Raw genomic sequence first — 18,410 nt, forward strand, 5'->3', positions numbered from 1 at the left:
TGGGAGGCTCCAGCTCCCCAGGACTGCTGGTCTACCCCGGGGGCTAAGGCCAAGGGCACCTCTCAGGTGCAGTTGCAAACATTGGCACCAGGAATCCATCAAGGTGCATAGGAAGGATGCATGCTCGGAGCATAGGGGTGAACTCCCCGCGGTATCTACTGCATCCATAAATTCACATTTCCTGGTTTCATCGCCGAGTGCGCTTTCTCCCCGCGGGAGACCAAGTTCTAAAGATGACAACCTTGGGTTTTGCAGTAAATTAAGAACAGGGCTCATGTAATATTTATAATATAAGTATTTACATAAATGCGGCGGGCTTAGAGGCGAGCTTCTGGGCCAAAGCGTCATAAAACATGTCACTGCGTCGAAAATACATATGTGTGAACGTGGCAGAAGCTACCACGGGGAACGTGAGGTGAAGGAACATCGAGGTCAAATGGGACTTCCGTAGCTAGCCCCAAGTTTAAGAGCCGGGGTCGGGACTCACAGAGTTCAAGTCCCACCTCTGACTATGACCTCCAGCGACTTGCTTAACCTTTGAGCTTTAGTTTTTGTCTTTATTCCCCCTCGTCCAATGGGTGCTCGTCTTGATTTTTTTTTTTAACCTGTCCAATGATATAAATACTGCGCACAGCTGTCGTGAGAAATAAATGAGGGAGGGCACAGAGGCGGTAGCTAGCAACTGTATTATTTGCTTGGAATCCTTTCTCCTCCATCCTTGCTGTGGCTTTCTGCCTCGGGGATATACGTGCCCGTTCCATTGACTGTCGGCTTGGCCACGTGGCTTACTTTGGCCAATGGATGGGAGTAGATGTAACACGTATTCCATCGGAGACTCTAAATGTGCTTATATATCGTTCCGGAACCATGAGAAGAGCAATCCCTGGGTGGTTGATGAGGCTTTAACTGGGGTCCCAGAGTTCTAGACACTATAGAGCAGCATCGAATCGACCCACAGCCAGAAGCAGAGGCATATGAGCGAATCACAGGCCAACGACTGAGAAAGGATGTTATTTGTGTATGCCGGGGAGATTTGGGTGGGGGGGCTGTTCATTCTGCAGCATTATCCCAATATTAGCTGACTGTTACACAACGTGTACCATTTGGCATAAGACCTAACACGTTGTATTGCTATTACTGTCATTGTTCTTATTGTTACTATTAGAAAGAGGGGTTGTTAGGCAAATGCATCCGGGCACACTGTATGTGATACCCCCCCCCCCCACGGAAGATTTAGAAATATCATTAGCATATTAAAGGCTCTGACAAGTCCCGTAGTTTTTTAAACATTGGAAATTTTTCTGTAATAGACACGCCTTTATGTAGTTTAAAGCATTTGGGGACATTTGGGACACGCAGGCTTCATGTTCCAGCTCAGGAATTGGTTACTCCCCATCCCTTGTCTGATGGGATCCGAGAAGCCTCAGAGCCTACCGGCTACAGCAGCTGCTCACACTTTCCAGCATCCTGTTGGCCAGCGAGGGGAGCACCTTCTTCCTCACGGCTGTTCGCAGGCTGAGGATCTGGCAGCCACACGTGCTCCTGGTGGGGAGCGGGGATGCTCTCTAACACTCAGAGCTATCATTTCACACGTTCTCGTCGTGTACTAGGCATTTTACGCGTTCCATTCTCCCAGAGCTCCACAAGGCAAGAATTTTGTTCGCCTCCCGTGACAGAGGAGGAAACTGAGGTTCAGAGGAATCGAACAGACTCGCCAAAGGTGACCCAGCTGATAAGGGTGGCGTCGGCAGGCAGATGCAAACCTGTCCGATGCTAACTGGCTGCAAGCCTTCGAGCACACTGCGTGCTGACAGAGAAGGCAGAAGGAGAATGCTTCATTCTCTTTGTCCCATCCCCGCCACACCAAGGGGGTGGACAGTCACAGAACTAAACTTTCCAGGCATGTGCCAGGACCTGGAAGTAGTCGGGCATGAGCTAGATGGGCGCGGGGAAGGAAGGTGTCGTGGGAGCCAGAGGATCAACGGTGTGTTGCCCAAGGTCACCTAGCCAACTAGGGTCAAAGTGGAGACGAGAACCTGGGCCTTCTGTCTCTCTCTCTCTCTCTCTCTCTTTTTTTTTTTTTAATGTTTATTTTTGAAAGAGACAGAGCACGAGCAGGGGAAGGGCAGAGAGAGAGGGAGACACAGAATCCGAAGCGGGCTCCGGGCTCCGAGCCGTCAGCACAGAGCCCGACGCGGGACTCGAACTCACGAACCGTGAGATCGTGACCTGAGCCGAAGTCGGACGCTCAACCGACCGAGCCACCCCGGCGCCCCATGCCCCACGAGTCAGTACTTAACCGAGGAAGAACCAATAAAATAACCACTTTCTCTCTACTCTCTGGTGAAAGTCCCCCGTGTGGCCGGAAGCAGGATTCTTCTGAGTCAAAAAGAACTTAGTCTGCAAGACGCCGTGCAGGTAGGAATGTTAAAGAAGACAGATCTAAGCAGCAATGAGCAGGTGGAGCACCAGAGAGCTCTGGCCCTGCTTTCTTTCCTTACCCTTCCCCGGCAGGACGGCTGGGGCTCCAGCGGCCGCCTGTGATCATGGGGACAGCCAGCCGTGAGGACCGTGGCGCAGAAAGACACGAGCCACCTGCGGTGCCGGCGACATCACGGGGTCACCTCTCAGCCCTGGTTGCTCAGCTCCAGGGGGCGCCACTCACACTTTCCGCTGTGAATGGTGTTCTCTGCGGTCACGTGACATGGTCGCCCTCGCTGGCCCCTCCCCCCCCAGTATTTTTCCACGAGAGAAGGTAAGAAATGTCTGTCTTGCTCATTCCATGTGTCTCTGACGTGCAGCGGAGTGCCATGCGACTGCATACGTCCTTCGCCTAGTTCCACGTGCCGGGGGCAAGTGACTTACCCACGGCCACACGGGCGAGGGAGTGGGATAGCTGGGCTTCGAACCCCGGAGTATCCAACTCTGACCTGGTCTGAATGCTCCACGCGACGCTGTCTTGTCTCTGGCTTGAACGTAAATGTAACCACGACCACAGCTGTCATGCTTGGCTCATACACCTTAGGACATTCCCAGGCGAGGGTGTCACACGGGCCAGGGTGCAGAGGGGACCAACAGCGTTTCCTAAGGGTGCAGAGGGGGCCTGGCCTCTCTTTCACCCCCAGGTGGGACTACAGATCTGCCAACAAACACCTTTAGGCACAAACACTCTCACACACTCTCGTACGCACACCCACACGGGTTCACACACACACCCACATGCGTTCATCCAGGCACACACGCACTCACGCGCCCACGCACTCGTGCACGCCTCTCCGTGTGCGCGCGGCCCCAGAACCTCCCCGGGCATCCTGGGCGGGGGGGAAGACGCCCGAGCTTGATTCTGCGGCAGGTGAGGACTGGATTTCTGCTCCAGGCCCTTTTTGACTTACGACTTAAAAATAACCTCACCAGCTTTAGGCGCCTCGGCTCCACCAGTCTCCCCGAAGTTCACATGTGACGGGTTCCAAAGAAAATGTCACCGGGGGCCCAGGGAGGCCAGAACACCTGCTCTGCCGACAGAGAGGCCAATGGAGACGTCCCCCCGGGGTGTTTCGCCGGAACTGCCGCGTCTGGGGCCTTGGCTGGCACCTGCGTGGGTCCCGGGTCGGCAGGGCTGAGGGGTAGCAGGTCCCTTCTCTTTCCTCAAAGCCGGCTGGGCGTCAGAGTAATGAACCTGTTAACATGCACAATACGGGGTGGGGCTAAGAGGGGGCTCAGAATCCAAACCAAGGGCAAGCAGACCACGTGTTGCTTCCAAACCCGGGCTTTGAGTCAGATCTGCCTAGAATCAACTCTGGCCCTGACGTTGGCTCCCCTTGGCAGGCCATTGGCCCGTGAAAGCCTCAATTTCCTGGTCAGTTCACGGGCGGGAGGGGGCGGGGAGGTCGTAATAGCAGCTTCTCGCGGTTTCTGTGGGAAGTCACCGAGATAGTGCCCGTGAAAAGTGGGTCCCAGTGTCTGCCACAAGGCTCGTTCTCAGGGGCAGGGGGAAGTTATCTCTCAAAGAGGACAGACGAGAGAGGAACTCGGAATCCTAAGCGCGGGCCCCACATGGCTTTCACGTCCCCGAGGCCTAGAGACAGCAACGAGAAGCGACACGTCTCCGTGCACCGTTGCTTCGTGAATGCTGCCGGCGGGTCCCCGCGAGGCGGCTGTGGGCGTGGGAAGGATGGATCCCACCAGCCGGTTAACTGGGATGACGGAGGGAAGCGGGTAAGGTGCTCAGACACCACGTTTCAGGATCTCGTACCCGCCCCCCACCCTGCTCAGCCTTGGCCGGTTCCGGAACCCCGGCGCCTTCCCTCAGCTCGCGTTTGGCCCGTGTGAATCTCCGTTCAGACGGTTTGCATCCGAATTGCTCGAATGGCAGTGAGATGAGGGCACCCAGCTGGGTTACCTGCCCCCTCTGTGCCTCAGTTTCCTCACCTGTAAAATGGGCGTCACGCTCTTTGCCGGACAGGGTGATAGCACGGTGTCTGTCACGGAATAGGTGCTCCAGGGGTGGGTCCCGGTCGTATAAAAGCGGCTTTGGGTCCCAGGAGACGCCTGGAGAAGGCGTTTGGGTATTATGAAGATTCTCTCTGGAAGTCGGGAGAAGTACGCTCTTCGTGGACTTGGTCAGACATCTGCGGACTTTTGCGATTATGCGTTCCCCTCTGTCTGTTGGAGGCTCAACCGACCGAGCCACCCAGGCGCCCCCACAACGAGTATTGAGAGACGTTCTGATGTGTTGTCCCAAATCCCAAAGAATGATTCTAGGCGCCCCCACTTTGTATTCCACAAAGTCTAGGTCCTTCTATTATTCAAAGTGTGCTTCCGGGATCCACGTAGGGCTTATGAGAGACAGGGAATGAATGTCACAGCTCACCTCGGACCCGCACCCGCTGAGGCAGGATCTGCCTTTTAACAGGGCGCTGAGGGGACTAGAATGTACCTTCCAGTTTGGGAGCCGCTGGTCTCAGGAACGTAACCGGGGGGAAAGCCCTCGATTTTCACTTTCCTTCTCTGTCTCGTACCTTCTCACCACCTGAGGTTGAACGGCTTCCGTCGACGTCCGGGGAAGTAGCTGGGCCCCCGGGGTTCTGCACCAGGTCCCGCGGATCTGCCTCGGAATAGAATGCCCCAAGCCAGGCTTGCTGAATAGTTTCCATTTAGCCTATATTCAGCGGTGCCAGCCAATTTGGAGTCATCCCCAAAGACAGGGCTCCTGGTCTCCATAGTTTGAAATGTAATTGCCGGGCAATTCCATAAATCTGCTTTGAGAAGGCCCCGCGATTTTTTTTTTTTTTTTGGAGGTAAAAAGCTAACAAAACTAATCCCTGGCCGTGCCTTGAAGTGGACTCAGATGGAAATAAAATCTTTCCACAAAGTGAGCTTTGGCCCCACTTCCTCATTTCAGGTCCAGAAATGACTTTCAGAGAGCATGTTAGCAAGAGCTCTGGCTGGAGCCCGGGAAAGGCAGGCCCGCGGCAGAGGGGCGGAGGGGGGGGGGGCTCCGTCACCGGGCAAGCACGCTAACGGGCAGGGCTGCACAAACATTATGTTTTAATTCTGAGGGTAGAAGTAACTGTTAGAGAATTCATCAGACGCTAGACAGGAACTGGCCTTGGAGTCTGCCGCCCCGACGCTGCCCGGAGTCTGAGTGGAGTGGAGTCTATGCCCGCTATTCGGGTCCCGGCCAAAGCCAGGCCTTTGGTTACCAGCAGGCCTGGTGGACTTTCTGAGAGCGGAAGGAGGGGAGCGGTGGCCAGGCCGTCGGCCTGGGCCGAAGACTGTAAAAAGAGCCACATGGTGAGTCCCTGGTGGAAGGCAGGATGTGCTGGGCGGTACAATGGCAGGGCGTGTCTGTTTTTCCTCCTCCACTGAGTTTGCCCCCTCGGACGCCGTGTTGGAAACCAACAAGGGCGTTACGGGGGACAGATCGTGCAGAGGGACCACTCATCCCTTTGGCGCCAGTAGCTTGTGATGGCAGATGGCTGACTGCTGCAAACTATAATTCCCAGTGTCCTTTGCGTCTGGCTAGGATTAGCCAATGGGAGCCTCCACTGGGGGATCGCGGATACAGTGAAGGGGAGATGCTGAGGTCATCCTCCCGTACTCCACGCTCTCTCTGACTTGAGGGGCCTCTCTGGGAGGTGGCTCTATTTCCTGAATGGCTCTAGCTTTTTCGTTGTCCCTTCAAGGGGGGTAGCCCCGGCTACTGGACTCTGGTGACATCACCTCCTCCCTTGGTCTCTCCCGGCTTCCCACTCTTGCTGATCTCTGAGCCGTGTCCCATGCCTGTGTGCCCTTGAAGCTCCTCCAACATCTTTGTACCTAATGACCTATGTTGAACCCTTTCTCTCGGACTACCTGGCTGGGTGGTCAGACTAGAGACCGACCAACAAATGTTTAGGGTCTGAAGGAGCAGCTTGAATGAGCTCAGATGAACAAGTACTTGGGGAGCGTTGCGACAGTCAATAACTCGTTCCGTCAGTCAATACTTAAACGATGTATCACAAAGACGCAGGTCATTCCAGGGATTTGGAAGAAAAACACTGAACAACAGACCAAGAACAAATAGAAAGCAGAGAGCTTCCAATATCTAGATAACAAGAACTAATAAGGCAGCCTCCTTAGGATACAGCTTTCGAGATGAACCGGTTCCAACTGCTTTCTCTCCACGTCTTGTGGCGCAGGCATAACCTTGTTTTTGTTGTTGTTTTTTTAAATGATTTTCAATTTTTTTAAAAATGTATTTTGAGAGAGAGAGAGAGCAGAGGAGGGGCAGAGAGAGAGGGAGACAGAGAATCCCAAGCAGGCTCTGCACTGTCAGTGCAGAGCCTGATTGGGGACTAGATGTCATGAACCACTGGATTGTGACCTGAGCCGAAATCAAGAGTCAGACACTCAACCGACTGAGCCACCCAGGTGCCCCGGGCATACATTTGCTTTATTGAGTTTTGCAGACACTGCGATGGTCACAAATTAAGGGCTTATGGTGACCTTGCATCCAGCGAGCCTATGGCACCATTTTTCCAACAGCATTTGCTCACTTCGTGTCTCTGTGTCGCATTTTGATAATTCTTGCCACAGTTTCAACGTTTTTCCTTATTATTGTCGGTGTGGTGATCGGCGATCGGTGATTACCACTCGCTGAAGGCTCGGATGACGCTCAACGTTTTTCAGCCAGAAAGCATTTTTTGATTACAGCTGTGCCCCCGGTGTTTTTTAGGCACGACCCTATCGCACACTTAATCAGGCGACGGTAGAAACATGACTCCGATAGGCACTGGGAAACAGAAACATTCACTTGACCCACTTTATTGTGATACCTGCTTTATTCCGGTGGCCCGGAACGGAACCGACGGTATGCCTGAGGTTTGCCTACACTCGTGGTTCAGTCTTTGGGAGAGAGGGGCTCCTGTGGCCCGGGTCCTGAGGCCACGAGTTGACGGGAAAGCCCAGGGCACCGTGACTGACAGTCCCACCCAAACTGCAAACATCGGGGAAAGGAGCTCGGGTTAGAGAACAGGGCAATTTGGTTGGGGTGGGGGTGCTATTCAGTCCATAGCAGTTCCCTTACTTAATGTAGCAATAGGGCATCCGGGATGGAACCGTAAACCCAGAGTACCCTGAATGTACCCTGGACTTGAGCTTCTACCTTCTTCTTCAGCTAGGAGCGCCTCGATTTCCCTTCGAATGACGTCCGTGTTAGACTGCTGGATTGTCACTCTGAGCGAGCTGGAGGCCACCGAGGTTTTGAGGAGATATGTTTTAGGTCGGATCCCTCAGGCAGAGAACGGGTGAAGGTTGGAAGGTGAAGGAACAAATGGGTATGGAGCGCTAGAGAAAAAGAGATTTAAGGAAGAATTCAAGGCAAGGTTGGCGGGGCACTCAGGCCCATGCCTGATCCATTTCCGGTGTTGGGCATAGACGGGATTTGCCCTCCGTGCCACCACGGGAGTTCGTAGGCAGAGGGAGAGCTTGAGCCAGACGGGGTCTACCTGTTAGTTTCAGGCCAACCAGGATTATTAATCTCTCCAGCTGTCGCGGGTGGGAGAGTGATGGATGGCTCTTGGCTCCATTGGCACCGCCTGGGTCTCTGTGTCGTCCACGGGAGCCTCTGAATCCCAGCCTCTCTGGCTGGCGGAGTCTGGGCTTCTAAGTGGAGAGTGAATGGGTGAGGCAGAAGGGTCTACAGGAATGAATAAAACACGCAAGCTGCCTCCCCAAGGAGCTTACGTGTGAGCGAGAGAGTGAGGTATTAAGCAAGTGAGAAGGAGAAGTGTATCATTGTAAATCCTGGTGAATGCCAAGGTGGAAAACATCAGAATCGGGCAGGGAGAGGGTGGAGGGAAGTCCTCCTGGGGTGAAGTGGCATTTGGGCGGAGACCTGAAGAAGTCTCAGGTTTTGTGCAAACTGGGAGGGAAAAGCATTGGTGGCCGAAGGAACAGGGGATGCTAAGAGTTCGGGGCTAGAAAGGCTTTCTTGGATTCAAGGAAAGAAATGTAAGCATGCAAGTCTGGTGGGGGCAGCAGGTGCTGACCCCCGGGGGGGGGGGCGGGGGGAGGTATTTTATTGCCCATAATTATTTTTTGTATCTGGAAGAATTACAGGATGGAGGTGTGAGTAGCGGACCATCGATGCTGGTGGTCACTCGGCTGGTTTCTAGTATTCTCATCACGGAGTCGTCATGTCCCAGCTTGACTGAGTCACGAAATCTACTTGAAAACTTTATATTGCCCGGTGCAGAGCCTTCCATTCCAAAGCCGGTTCGTGTTCCGTAGGGTTTTTTTTTTTTTTAATTTTTTAATGTTTATTTATCTTTGAGCGAGAAAGAGAGAGACAGAGTGCAAGCGGGAGAGGGGTAGAGAGGGAGGGAGACACAGAATCCGAAGCAGGCTCCAGGCTCCGAACTGTCAGCACAGAGCCCGACGCGGGGCTCGAACTTACCAACCATGAGATGGTGACCTGAGCTGAAGTCGGACGCTTAAACAACTGAGCCACCCAGATGCCCCAATGTCCTAGAGGCTTTTAATTCGTGCCGTTGAGATTCAGTCGCACCCACCTCATCAAAACAGATTTGTTTGGTTTCAGAATCCACACAACATCGTTTGGTACCCAAGAAACCTCACGATCTATGCAGCCTCCCCGGCCGGTGGTGTTCCGTCAGTTCTGAACAGGATCCGGGGTGAGTTGGGAGCCCGGCAGTCAGAAGCTTTGTGAATCATCGGCAGCTGAATTCTGCATTTTTATTTTTTTACTTTGTTTCCAGCTTGAGAAAAGGATTAGTCCCTGACAGTATCTTAAAGAGGCTGTACTCGGCCTCGCTGCTCTCTGAGACGAGGTGATCGCTCATTCACTCAACAGGCGTTTAGTGAGCACTTACTATGTTCCAAGCGCTGAGCTACAACGGCAGGTGTGCTATCAGCATGGGTATGACTCGTGCCCCGTCCTCGATGCGATCCCTAAATGGAATCTGCCGTCTAGTGAGGGAGACAGTCTACAATGACACCCTCACGACACGCGAAGTAACTTAATAGCACATGCAATTTTTCCACAATCAGCAAATGTCTCTGGAAGCAGCTGCAGGTTCTAGACAGCATTCTGGGCGCTGGAAACACAGCAGGAAACAAAAGAGACGCCGCCAGAGTGGGAGATTAATAGCACCGAGGTTGAAATGAGAAAATGTACGCACGGCCCTTAGCTCTGGGACGGTTATTCCCAGGTCTTTCCCTCGCTCTAAATCTTCGATGGCTCTCCCGTGCTTAGGGGGTGATGACGTTCCATCCAGCTTCTTTACCAAATCAGGCCGGTTCTGCTTCGACCACTTTCCGGCCGTGCGACTGTGGGTGAGTCGCCCGTGTTTTTCTGAGCCTCAGTTCCCTTTCCTGTCGACCGGGGATGACAATGGGTTCCATCACAAGGGGAGTGTTGTAAGGACAGGACTGAACACTCAATGAATGTTAGTTATTATTATTATTATTATTATTTTAAAATTTATTGCTACTTGTGGAGAGTCTTAATTATTTAATTCCTCCATTTCACGATAGTCAGAGCATCTTCAGCTGGATACATGGCAAATCAGCATAAAAATATATTTCCCAGGGGCGCCTGAGTGGCTCAGTCCATTGAGCATCCAGCTCGGGATTGTGGCTCAGGTCATGATCTCAGGGTCATGGGATCCAGCCCCGCATCCAGCCATGCTCAGCATGGAGCCTGCTTGAGATTCTCTCTCTCTCTCTCTCTCTCTCCCTCTCCCTCTGCCCTTCTCCCCCACTCATGCTCTCTCTCTCTCTCTCTCTCTCAAATAAAATAAAATAGGGGCACCTGGGTGGCTCAGTCAGTTAAGCATCTGACTTTGGCTCAGGTCGTGATCTTGTGGTCTGTGGGTTCGAGCCCCATGTCGGGCTCTGTGCTGACAGCTCAGGGCCTGGAGCCTGCTTCGGATTCTGTGTCTCCCTCTCTCTCTCCCTCTCTCTCTCTCTGCCCCACCCCCTGTTCATGCTCTGTCTCTCTCTTTCTCTCTCTCAAAAATAAATAGACATTAAAAAAAAAAAAGAAATGGTCATCACAGAAGGCTTCCCTGAGGAGCCAGCATTTGAGCTAAGATGTAAATGATGAGAAGGACCATTCATGGATAGATCTGGGGATGCCTGTCCTAGGCAGAGGAAACAGCACGTGCAAAGGCCCTGAGGCAGGAATGAAACTGGTGCGTTTGGGCTAATAGCAAGAAGGGCAGTGGACCGGAGCAAAGTGAATACGATGGAGAGGGTAGGAGACGATGTCGGAGCGGTGGGCAGGGCTGGATCGCAGGGGTCCCGGTGGCCAGAGTATATAGATTTTATTCTTTTAAAATTCTTTAAGTTTGTTTATTTATTTTGAGAGAGAGAGAGAAAGAGGGAAAGCGAGAGAGGGAGAGGGGTAGAGAGAGAGGGAGGGAGAGAGAGAGAATCCCAAGCCCCCTCCACCCGGTCAGCACAGAGCCTGATGTGAGACTCGAACCCACGCGCCGTGAGATCACGACCTGAGCTGCGGTCAAGAGTCAGACACGTAACCGACGGAGCCACCCAGGCGCCCCCAGATTTTATTCTTAATGCAAGGGCGAGCCACTGGGGGAATCTAAGGTAAGGAGCGAAAGAAGGTGACTTGTACGTTCAACATCATTCCGGATCATAGGGGGTCCCCGGGGGCTTCTGGGAAGCCTGTGGTCGTCGACCAGGCAAGAGAAGGGCCTGGCTTAGGTGACAGAAATGCAGAGACGTAGATGAACAGCGGATAGATTCCGGGACGAACTGACAGCGTGCCGCGAAGGTGCTCTGGGCTCATAACCCTGGCCTGGAGCCGCTCATGACACCGTGAGAGAGACAGAATAGGCGTCGCGCATCCGCTACCCGTGACGAGAAAGCCTCACGCGGCCCATCGCAGCCCTGGAACCGCCACCGACCTTGCCACACGCGGAGTCCCGTTTCCTGCACGAGGCTCCTTGAGAACTGAGATTCTTCTTTGAACCCCCACCGGCCCTGGGCCCGGTGGACTCCCCGTCCTTGTGCACCGCGCATATCCTGTTGGACGCCTTGAGAGTTCAACCCAGCCCCGGCTGTTAATGCCAGTATATTGGCAGTTCGTATTTACTGAAGCCTTTGCAGCCTTCGGCCACCCCCACCACGATCCTGTAAGCTGGATCTTATTGGGACCCACCCCCGCCCCCCCCCCCTTACAGCGGAGGAACTTGAAGCTCAGAGAGTTGAGGCCGCTAGTCCCCGGTCACACGGCGTGTAGCTGGCGACATCAGGATTCCAGGCTGGCTCTGCCTGCGTCCGCAACGAAGCCTCTGAGCTGCAGAATGTCATCCTCTCTCCTTCGGGGATAACCAGGCGTCAGCTCCCATCTCCTTAAAGAAGAATGTGGGAGGGGCGCCTGGGTGGCGCAGCCGGTTGAGCGTCCGACTTCAGCCGGGTCACGATCTCGCGGTCCGTGAGTTCGAGCCCCGCGTCGGGCTCTGGGCTGACGGCTCGGAGCCTGGAGCCTGTTTCCGATTCTGTGTCTCCCTCTCTCTCTCTGCTCCTCCCCTGCTCGCACTCTGTCGCCCTCAAAAATAAACAATAAAAAAAAAGAAAAAGAAAGAAAGAAGGGTCTGCTCTCACTTCACGGCTGTGTGGCCTTGGGAGAGTTACTTTACCTCTCTGGGCCTCGTTTGCCGAAGGGGGCGATAATGAGAACGTCTATTTCGGTGGGTTGCTGGAAGGGTTAAATGTGTCCAGCCCAAGCACCTAAGGCCTGCTGCTTATTATCACGGTTATCTTACAAGGACAGGTTCAAGGTTCACCAAATGGAAGAGAGGCTGCCTCAACGACCCCTTTTTAAAGCTACAGAAGGCAGCGGCTGAATTCTCCTGGGCGCGAGTTATTGGGACTTTACGCATCCCCTTGACCCACCCCTCCCTCTACGGTCCCCCTCCCTTCCCCTCTTGCGATTTGATGATCCTGAACCCGGTGGTTTGGGTCCGGGAGTTCAGACAGCCGGCGGTGCTCTGGAGCTGTAAGAGTTAAGCCTCGTCCGACTCACAGACGCAGAAAGACGCCACAAAGACGCGAGGGAAATATTTCCATGTCCGATAAGGAGTAGAAATGGGGCAACTCGTTCCACATGGGTTGGCTGGGCGGGGGCGGGGGCGGGCAGGAAAGAGTGGGTGGGGTCCGCAGCCCCTGTAGCCGTGGCCGGGTAAGCAAGAGGCTCGGAGTCCTGGGCGAGGAGGGGGGCATTGCGGGAGGGCACCCGAGCTTTCTTACGGGGCTGGGGTGGGGGCGGCGAGAACGCGCGTCAACATCTGTCGTTTGGGAAGAAATTGTCGTTTGGGAAGAAATCGCCGCTTTGGCGACAGCGGGCGGCGGGGAGGGTGACATCCGTTGGTTTGCAGCTCTGAGTTCATCTGGGTAAGATTCGGGTGGATTTTAGAGGGAAAAAAAAAAAAAATCACACAGCCCATCTTGGTGGGCTGTTTGGCAAGACCGGAGAATGTGATTTCCCTTAAAAGCCGTGCCTGAAAAATAAATTAAATTCCGCTTGAGTTGAATTTGATTAACCAGCCGTTTGACTGGCTTCAGCCCATTGATGTGGGTTACGTTGTGTGCTATTCTGATCCTGTCCTCCGGGCCCTTACCCAGCCTGTGCCTCCTGCCCGGAGAGCTCTTTCTCCTGATTTTTTACCAGGACACTTAACTAACACTTACCTAATAGTGTTTCCCGGCCAGGTGTTCTCTGAGTGTTTTCTAAAACGCTAACTTCTCTATAGTCCTTCCAATAAAGCTATAGGGTCGGTACTATTATTATCCCCGATCTGCTGAAAGTGAAGCTGAAGCGACCCATCCCCTCCGCCCTCAGCTGCTCAGAAACCGGGGGGGCCCGGCCCGGCCCAGGTCCTGTGCACTTGACCCCCGCGCTGTACCCTTCCCTGACTCTCAGAGTGCCTTCTGGCCTCTACCTAGATTTTCTGGCCCGGGATGCTCTGTGAGCCTTAAGAGCCAGGCGGCTTGGTGCTCCTCTCATCTCTTTAGGACCATTTATTTGCCCCGAGAGAGTCACAGAGGTGACCCAAGAGGTGGGCGGTGCCCTCACCCACACAGCCTCCCCGCGGGGCCTTCAAGACCCGCCTTGGCTTCAGACAGGTGCTAGGGCCTGGCCATGTTGGGCCAGCGATCTCTACTCCGGAGGGCCCCTTCTGTTGACCGAGACTGTCGCCGGAGGCCATTCTGTCCCCTCCTCTTTCCTTTTCCCCAGACTAATGAGAGCATCGTCCGCCTGCCTGTTGTGTTTCTAGTTCTGAGCTCTGTGCCTCTGGTAGATGCTCTCTATTTGTGATGGGGTAATATTTTTTTAAGTTTTTTACACTTATGTATTTACTTTGAGAGAGAGAGAGAGAGAGAGAGACAGAGAGACAGAGTGTGTGTGTGAGAGAACAGGGGAGGGGCAGAGAAAGAGAGACAGAGACAGAGAATCCCAAGCAGGCTCCACACTCTCCAGTGCAGGGGCCGATGTGGGGCCCGAACTCAGGAACCATGAGATCATGACCTGAAGTGAAATCAAGAGTCGTTGGCTTAACCCACTGAGCCACCCAATCTCCCCTGTAAACTTTATTTATTTGTTTTTTGAGAGAGAGAGAGAGGGAGTGGGAGAGGGGCAGAGAGAGAGGGAGGCACAGAATGTGAAGCAGGCTCCAGGCTCTGAGCTGTCAGCGCAGAGCCCGACATGGGGCTCGAACCCACGGACCGTGAGATCATGACCTGAGCCCAAGTTGGACGCTTAACCGACTGAGCCACCCAGGCGCCCCTAAATAAATTAACTTTGGTGTGTGGTGTCGGGCTTCCGATTACTCCTGCTCCCCCATCTGGGCACGCCCTACCCCCATTTGAGCAAGGTCCTTGGTACCCATTGCTTCAGAGAGAAGTTGAGACGGCAGAAAATGAAAGAATACAGAGTCTCATCCTGGCTTTTCAAATTCAAACTCCTGCCACCTTTAGTGGGGAACTCGGGTCATAGACAGTATATTTGGTCTTGATTACGAATCAGAATGAGCGTTCATATCCCAAGTTAGAAAACAATGCCCAGGCTGAGAGGGACGGAAAAGATGGAGAAAATTTGAGGACGGAAAGAGGGAAGGGGGCCTAAGGGAGAGGTCCAGGCTGAGAGGCTAAACAGATGCCAGGGCCTGGATCAGCCCCTTCCTGAAGGTACATCCACGAACCAGGTGGGATCTGAGCGGCACGAAATTGTCCAGCCCTGCCCCAGTGAGTCCTGGGAACTACACCGGCTGTCCTTCCTGGTGTTGTCCAGCCGGGACCTCATTTCAACCACAGCCAGAGTGCTGCGGCCAGTCTGCAGGACGCGAGACTACCCGAGACTTTGCTGGGTCCTGGTGTGTTTTTCCCCTCGGAACAACCTCCCCTTCCGTTCATTATCTCACGCACCTGTAAGATGGACGATGGGGGCCCCGAGCATCACCGTGATGTGTGGTGGTCCAGAGGATCAGAGAGCCCCCCCACGTACTCTGTGTGGGTGAGGCTGAATGGGACCAGCATGAGTCTGCCCCCGAGCTGGGTGGGTGAAAAGATTCCCCTGGTCTATGAGCTTCTAGCTTCATTTAGGTCTTGGCTCAAATGTCACTCTCCAGAAAGGTCTTCCCTGACTTTGGACCAAAGTCTCACGTATTCACCAACTTACGAGCCTATTTCTTCCCGCTTACCACCATCAGAAATTGTCTTCGCGATTTATTTACTGGTTTAGCATCTCTGACCTGCCTCAGAGGTGAACTCTACAACTCTAGGACCAGGGGATCTTGCTCATGGCTGCACACCGAGTGCTTGGTCCAGGGCAAGCCACATCCACATCCCGTAGGAGGCACTCAGTCCTCTAGAAGGAATAACTGAAGTCCTCCTGGTGTTCAGAATGAAGCCCAAACATGCAGTGTGTTTCTGCGGACTTCTTGTTGGCAAATGGATGAATGGATCCGTCGAAAGGGGGGTGAAGGGGAGGGTGAGAATAGCCACTGAGATGTGGGTTGAGGGCATACCAGTCATGGGAGCCAACTTAGCCAGAGCCGGGGCCAGGTTGGTGAACTTCAGAGTTGGAAACGGTCCAGGTGGACATCTCTTGCTTGAGGTTAGCAGCAGAACACCAGCCTGCCTGTCTCACTCCTCTTTTTGTGAGGTAGACCTTGGCCAAGTTTGAAGGTATAGCTTCTTCCCCACCTACTTTCATTTCAGTAGGATAAAATTCCTGATCACTTAACTTGCTTTATGGCCTTTTAAAAGCTTCTCTGCTGGAGCCACAAATCCTTCAAGGGCCACCCCGAATGGGGAACATCACTGGCTTGCTCTCTGTGCGGGCCCTTGGTGGGCGATAAATCAGTGTCTTTGATTCACTCTGTTCTTGGAGCCAGAGACAGGAGTTGCTTGCCAGAGATGGTGAACGGGCCAATGACTTTCTGGAGAGTGGATCTTCCCTGAAGAGAGCAGAGGGGCCATCAGGAAGCAGCTCGAGGGGTATACTGAGAACACTTGAGTCACATTCTCTATTTGAGTCTGGGACCCAGGGGGTATCTCCAGTCCCCACTTGTTAGTTGGTCAAGGGGAGAGAAGACAGGCCGGTCAGTGCTCCGGGGGGCTGGTCTGTCCCGGCGGGCTGGCGAAAGACAAAGAGCCTAAGAACAGTGGAAGGGAGCGTAATTAATGAGTATTCAAAAGACCTTGACAAAAATATATTTGTACCTCTATATATTCCTGTAGAAATCCATGTTTCTAAAATGAAAATGAAAGAACACAGGCAAGCCAAAAGAAACAAAAAATATATATACGTATAATCCCTCTACCTAGACATAACATCATTAATATGTTGTGGTTTAGCCTCCCAATAATTTTATGCATAAATATATATGCTTTTTATTAAAATGGAGTTGTACAATATATTCCGTTGTAGGGCCTGCCTGGAAAATAAGGGTAGAGCTACATCATCATTTTTGATTGTTACATAAGATTCCAATAGATGGATGGCCCGTAATGAAATAGTAATTTAACCCACCTGCTACTGCTGACATTTAAGCCATTTCCAAGTTTTTGCACTCTTGAATAGCGGTGCAGTGGGCATCTTTTCATGTCTGTCCTTTCGTATATTTCTGCATATTTTTTAAAGCCATCACAAATGTGATGTCTGAATTTTAAACAGATTCTTGGATTGGTGGCTCATAACCATGAGCTCGTTCAACGTTGGCACCGGTCTCATCCCCAGCAGCTTTTCAGAACTACTCCCTTCACCGCGCAGTTCCGTGAGCTGTCCTTCTTCAAACTTGGCCTTCTTGAGCATTTTTACTTTTCTAACAAAGACATCATGGAGTGGATAAATAGGCTGGCAAGACTTTTCCGTGTCTTTTCGATGCCGTCTGGAATCAAATTATTGACTGCTTCTTCCAACTCATTTGCACCTCTTGGGTCATGGTATCCCTCATCTTTTCCTGAATCTGGTGGACCCTTTGGTGCTGAGCATAAGAGGGCTTCCCAATCTGATTGTTGAGTTTTGTAGTAAAACCAACACAAAACAGACAAAGCAAATACCCATCGGTAGTCTTGACATCGACATGAGCTTCAGTCATGGTCTGCCGTGTTTTGACCAGAGAGCGCATTTTGTCACGGGTAAGATCGATGCCATGGAAATTAGTCAGGCAGCTTTTGCCCTGAGCCTCCTCAATAATTCACTTGGGTTTTCTAAATACGACTTCATCATTCTGCAGATCAGCAAGGCTCACCTCAAAAACATGACCCTTGAGGCCATCAGGTGCGATTTTGGTTCTTTGAGTTCTCGTGTCTAGTGTTTTCCTAATATTTCTTACATTGAACATAGCCGGTGTTTTCACATCGCACCACTTTCTTAGAAAATGGATCAGGGGCGCCTGAGTGGTTCAGTCGGTTGAGCGACCGACTTCGGCTTGGGTCATGATCTCGTGGTTCACAAGTTCGAGCCCCTTGTCGGGCTCTGTGCTGACAGTTCGGAGCCTGGAACCTGCTTCAGATTCTGTGTCTTCCTCTCTCTCTGCCCGTCCCCCAATCATGCTCTCTCTCTCTCTCTCTCTCTCAAAAATAAATAAACCAAAAAAGAAAAAAATGGATCCACCACTTTCTTCTTTGCTCCTTTCTTGCTGCCTTTCGTAAGGTACTTGTTCTTGCCAACCACCATGGTGCTGCTGGGGGAGCCACAAGGGCTGTGCATATTTCTTTATAATAAATTAATTTAAGTGGAATGGCTGAGCCAAAGGGTATGCACATTTTTATGATAGTTTTGGATAAATGCTGCCAAGAAGACTTTCAACAAATGTGTATCAATTAAATGCTCACGAGAAGTATTTATGAGAAGACGCCCTGATAGAAATTACTTTAAAAGCAGCATGTGTTTGTGAAAAGGCAATCAAACAACAGAGAACAATAAAGTGAAAGTCATTGCTTTAATTTTCCTTCCTAGAGAAAATTACATTTTGACTGCACTGGTCTCGGATCCCAATTTCTATCCAGTCTCGATCCTCACAGGCGAACTGCACCCTCTTTGTAAAATTTGCTTCTGGACTATAAGCTCTGGGAGGGCAGAGGCTACATTTGCTTTGTCCACTTTTGCACCCTAGTCCCTATTTCAGGGCCTGGCATACAACGGACATTTGTTGTATCAGTCATTAGTAGGTGTGGAACTAATTACCCCCGAATTCAGCAGTTGAAAGCAATACACATTTGTGATCTCAGTTTCTGTGGGTCAGAAATCTGGAAGTGGCTGGGCGGGTCTGGCTCAGGGACTCTCATGAGATTGCGGTCTCATCCGAAGGCTTGGCTGGGGCTGGAGGCTCCATTTCCGAGGTGTTTCCCGCACATGGCTGAAGTCATGCTTGCTT

General features: G+C 52.3%; 1 pseudogene; it reads right to left on the reverse strand.

Moving 5' to 3' along the window:
* Nucleotides 1–16,697: 16,697 nt before the first annotated feature.
* Nucleotides 16,698–17,710, reverse strand: LOC121010475 (40S ribosomal protein S3a-like; annotated as a pseudogene).
* Nucleotides 17,711–18,410: the final 700 nt, after the last annotated feature.

This window comes from Herpailurus yagouaroundi, unplaced genomic scaffold, assembly GCF_014898765.1.
Source record: "Herpailurus yagouaroundi ecotype Mexico unplaced genomic scaffold, PumYag 191, whole genome shotgun sequence".
In the NCBI taxonomy this organism is placed as follows: domain Eukaryota; kingdom Metazoa; phylum Chordata; class Mammalia; order Carnivora; family Felidae; genus Herpailurus; species Herpailurus yagouaroundi.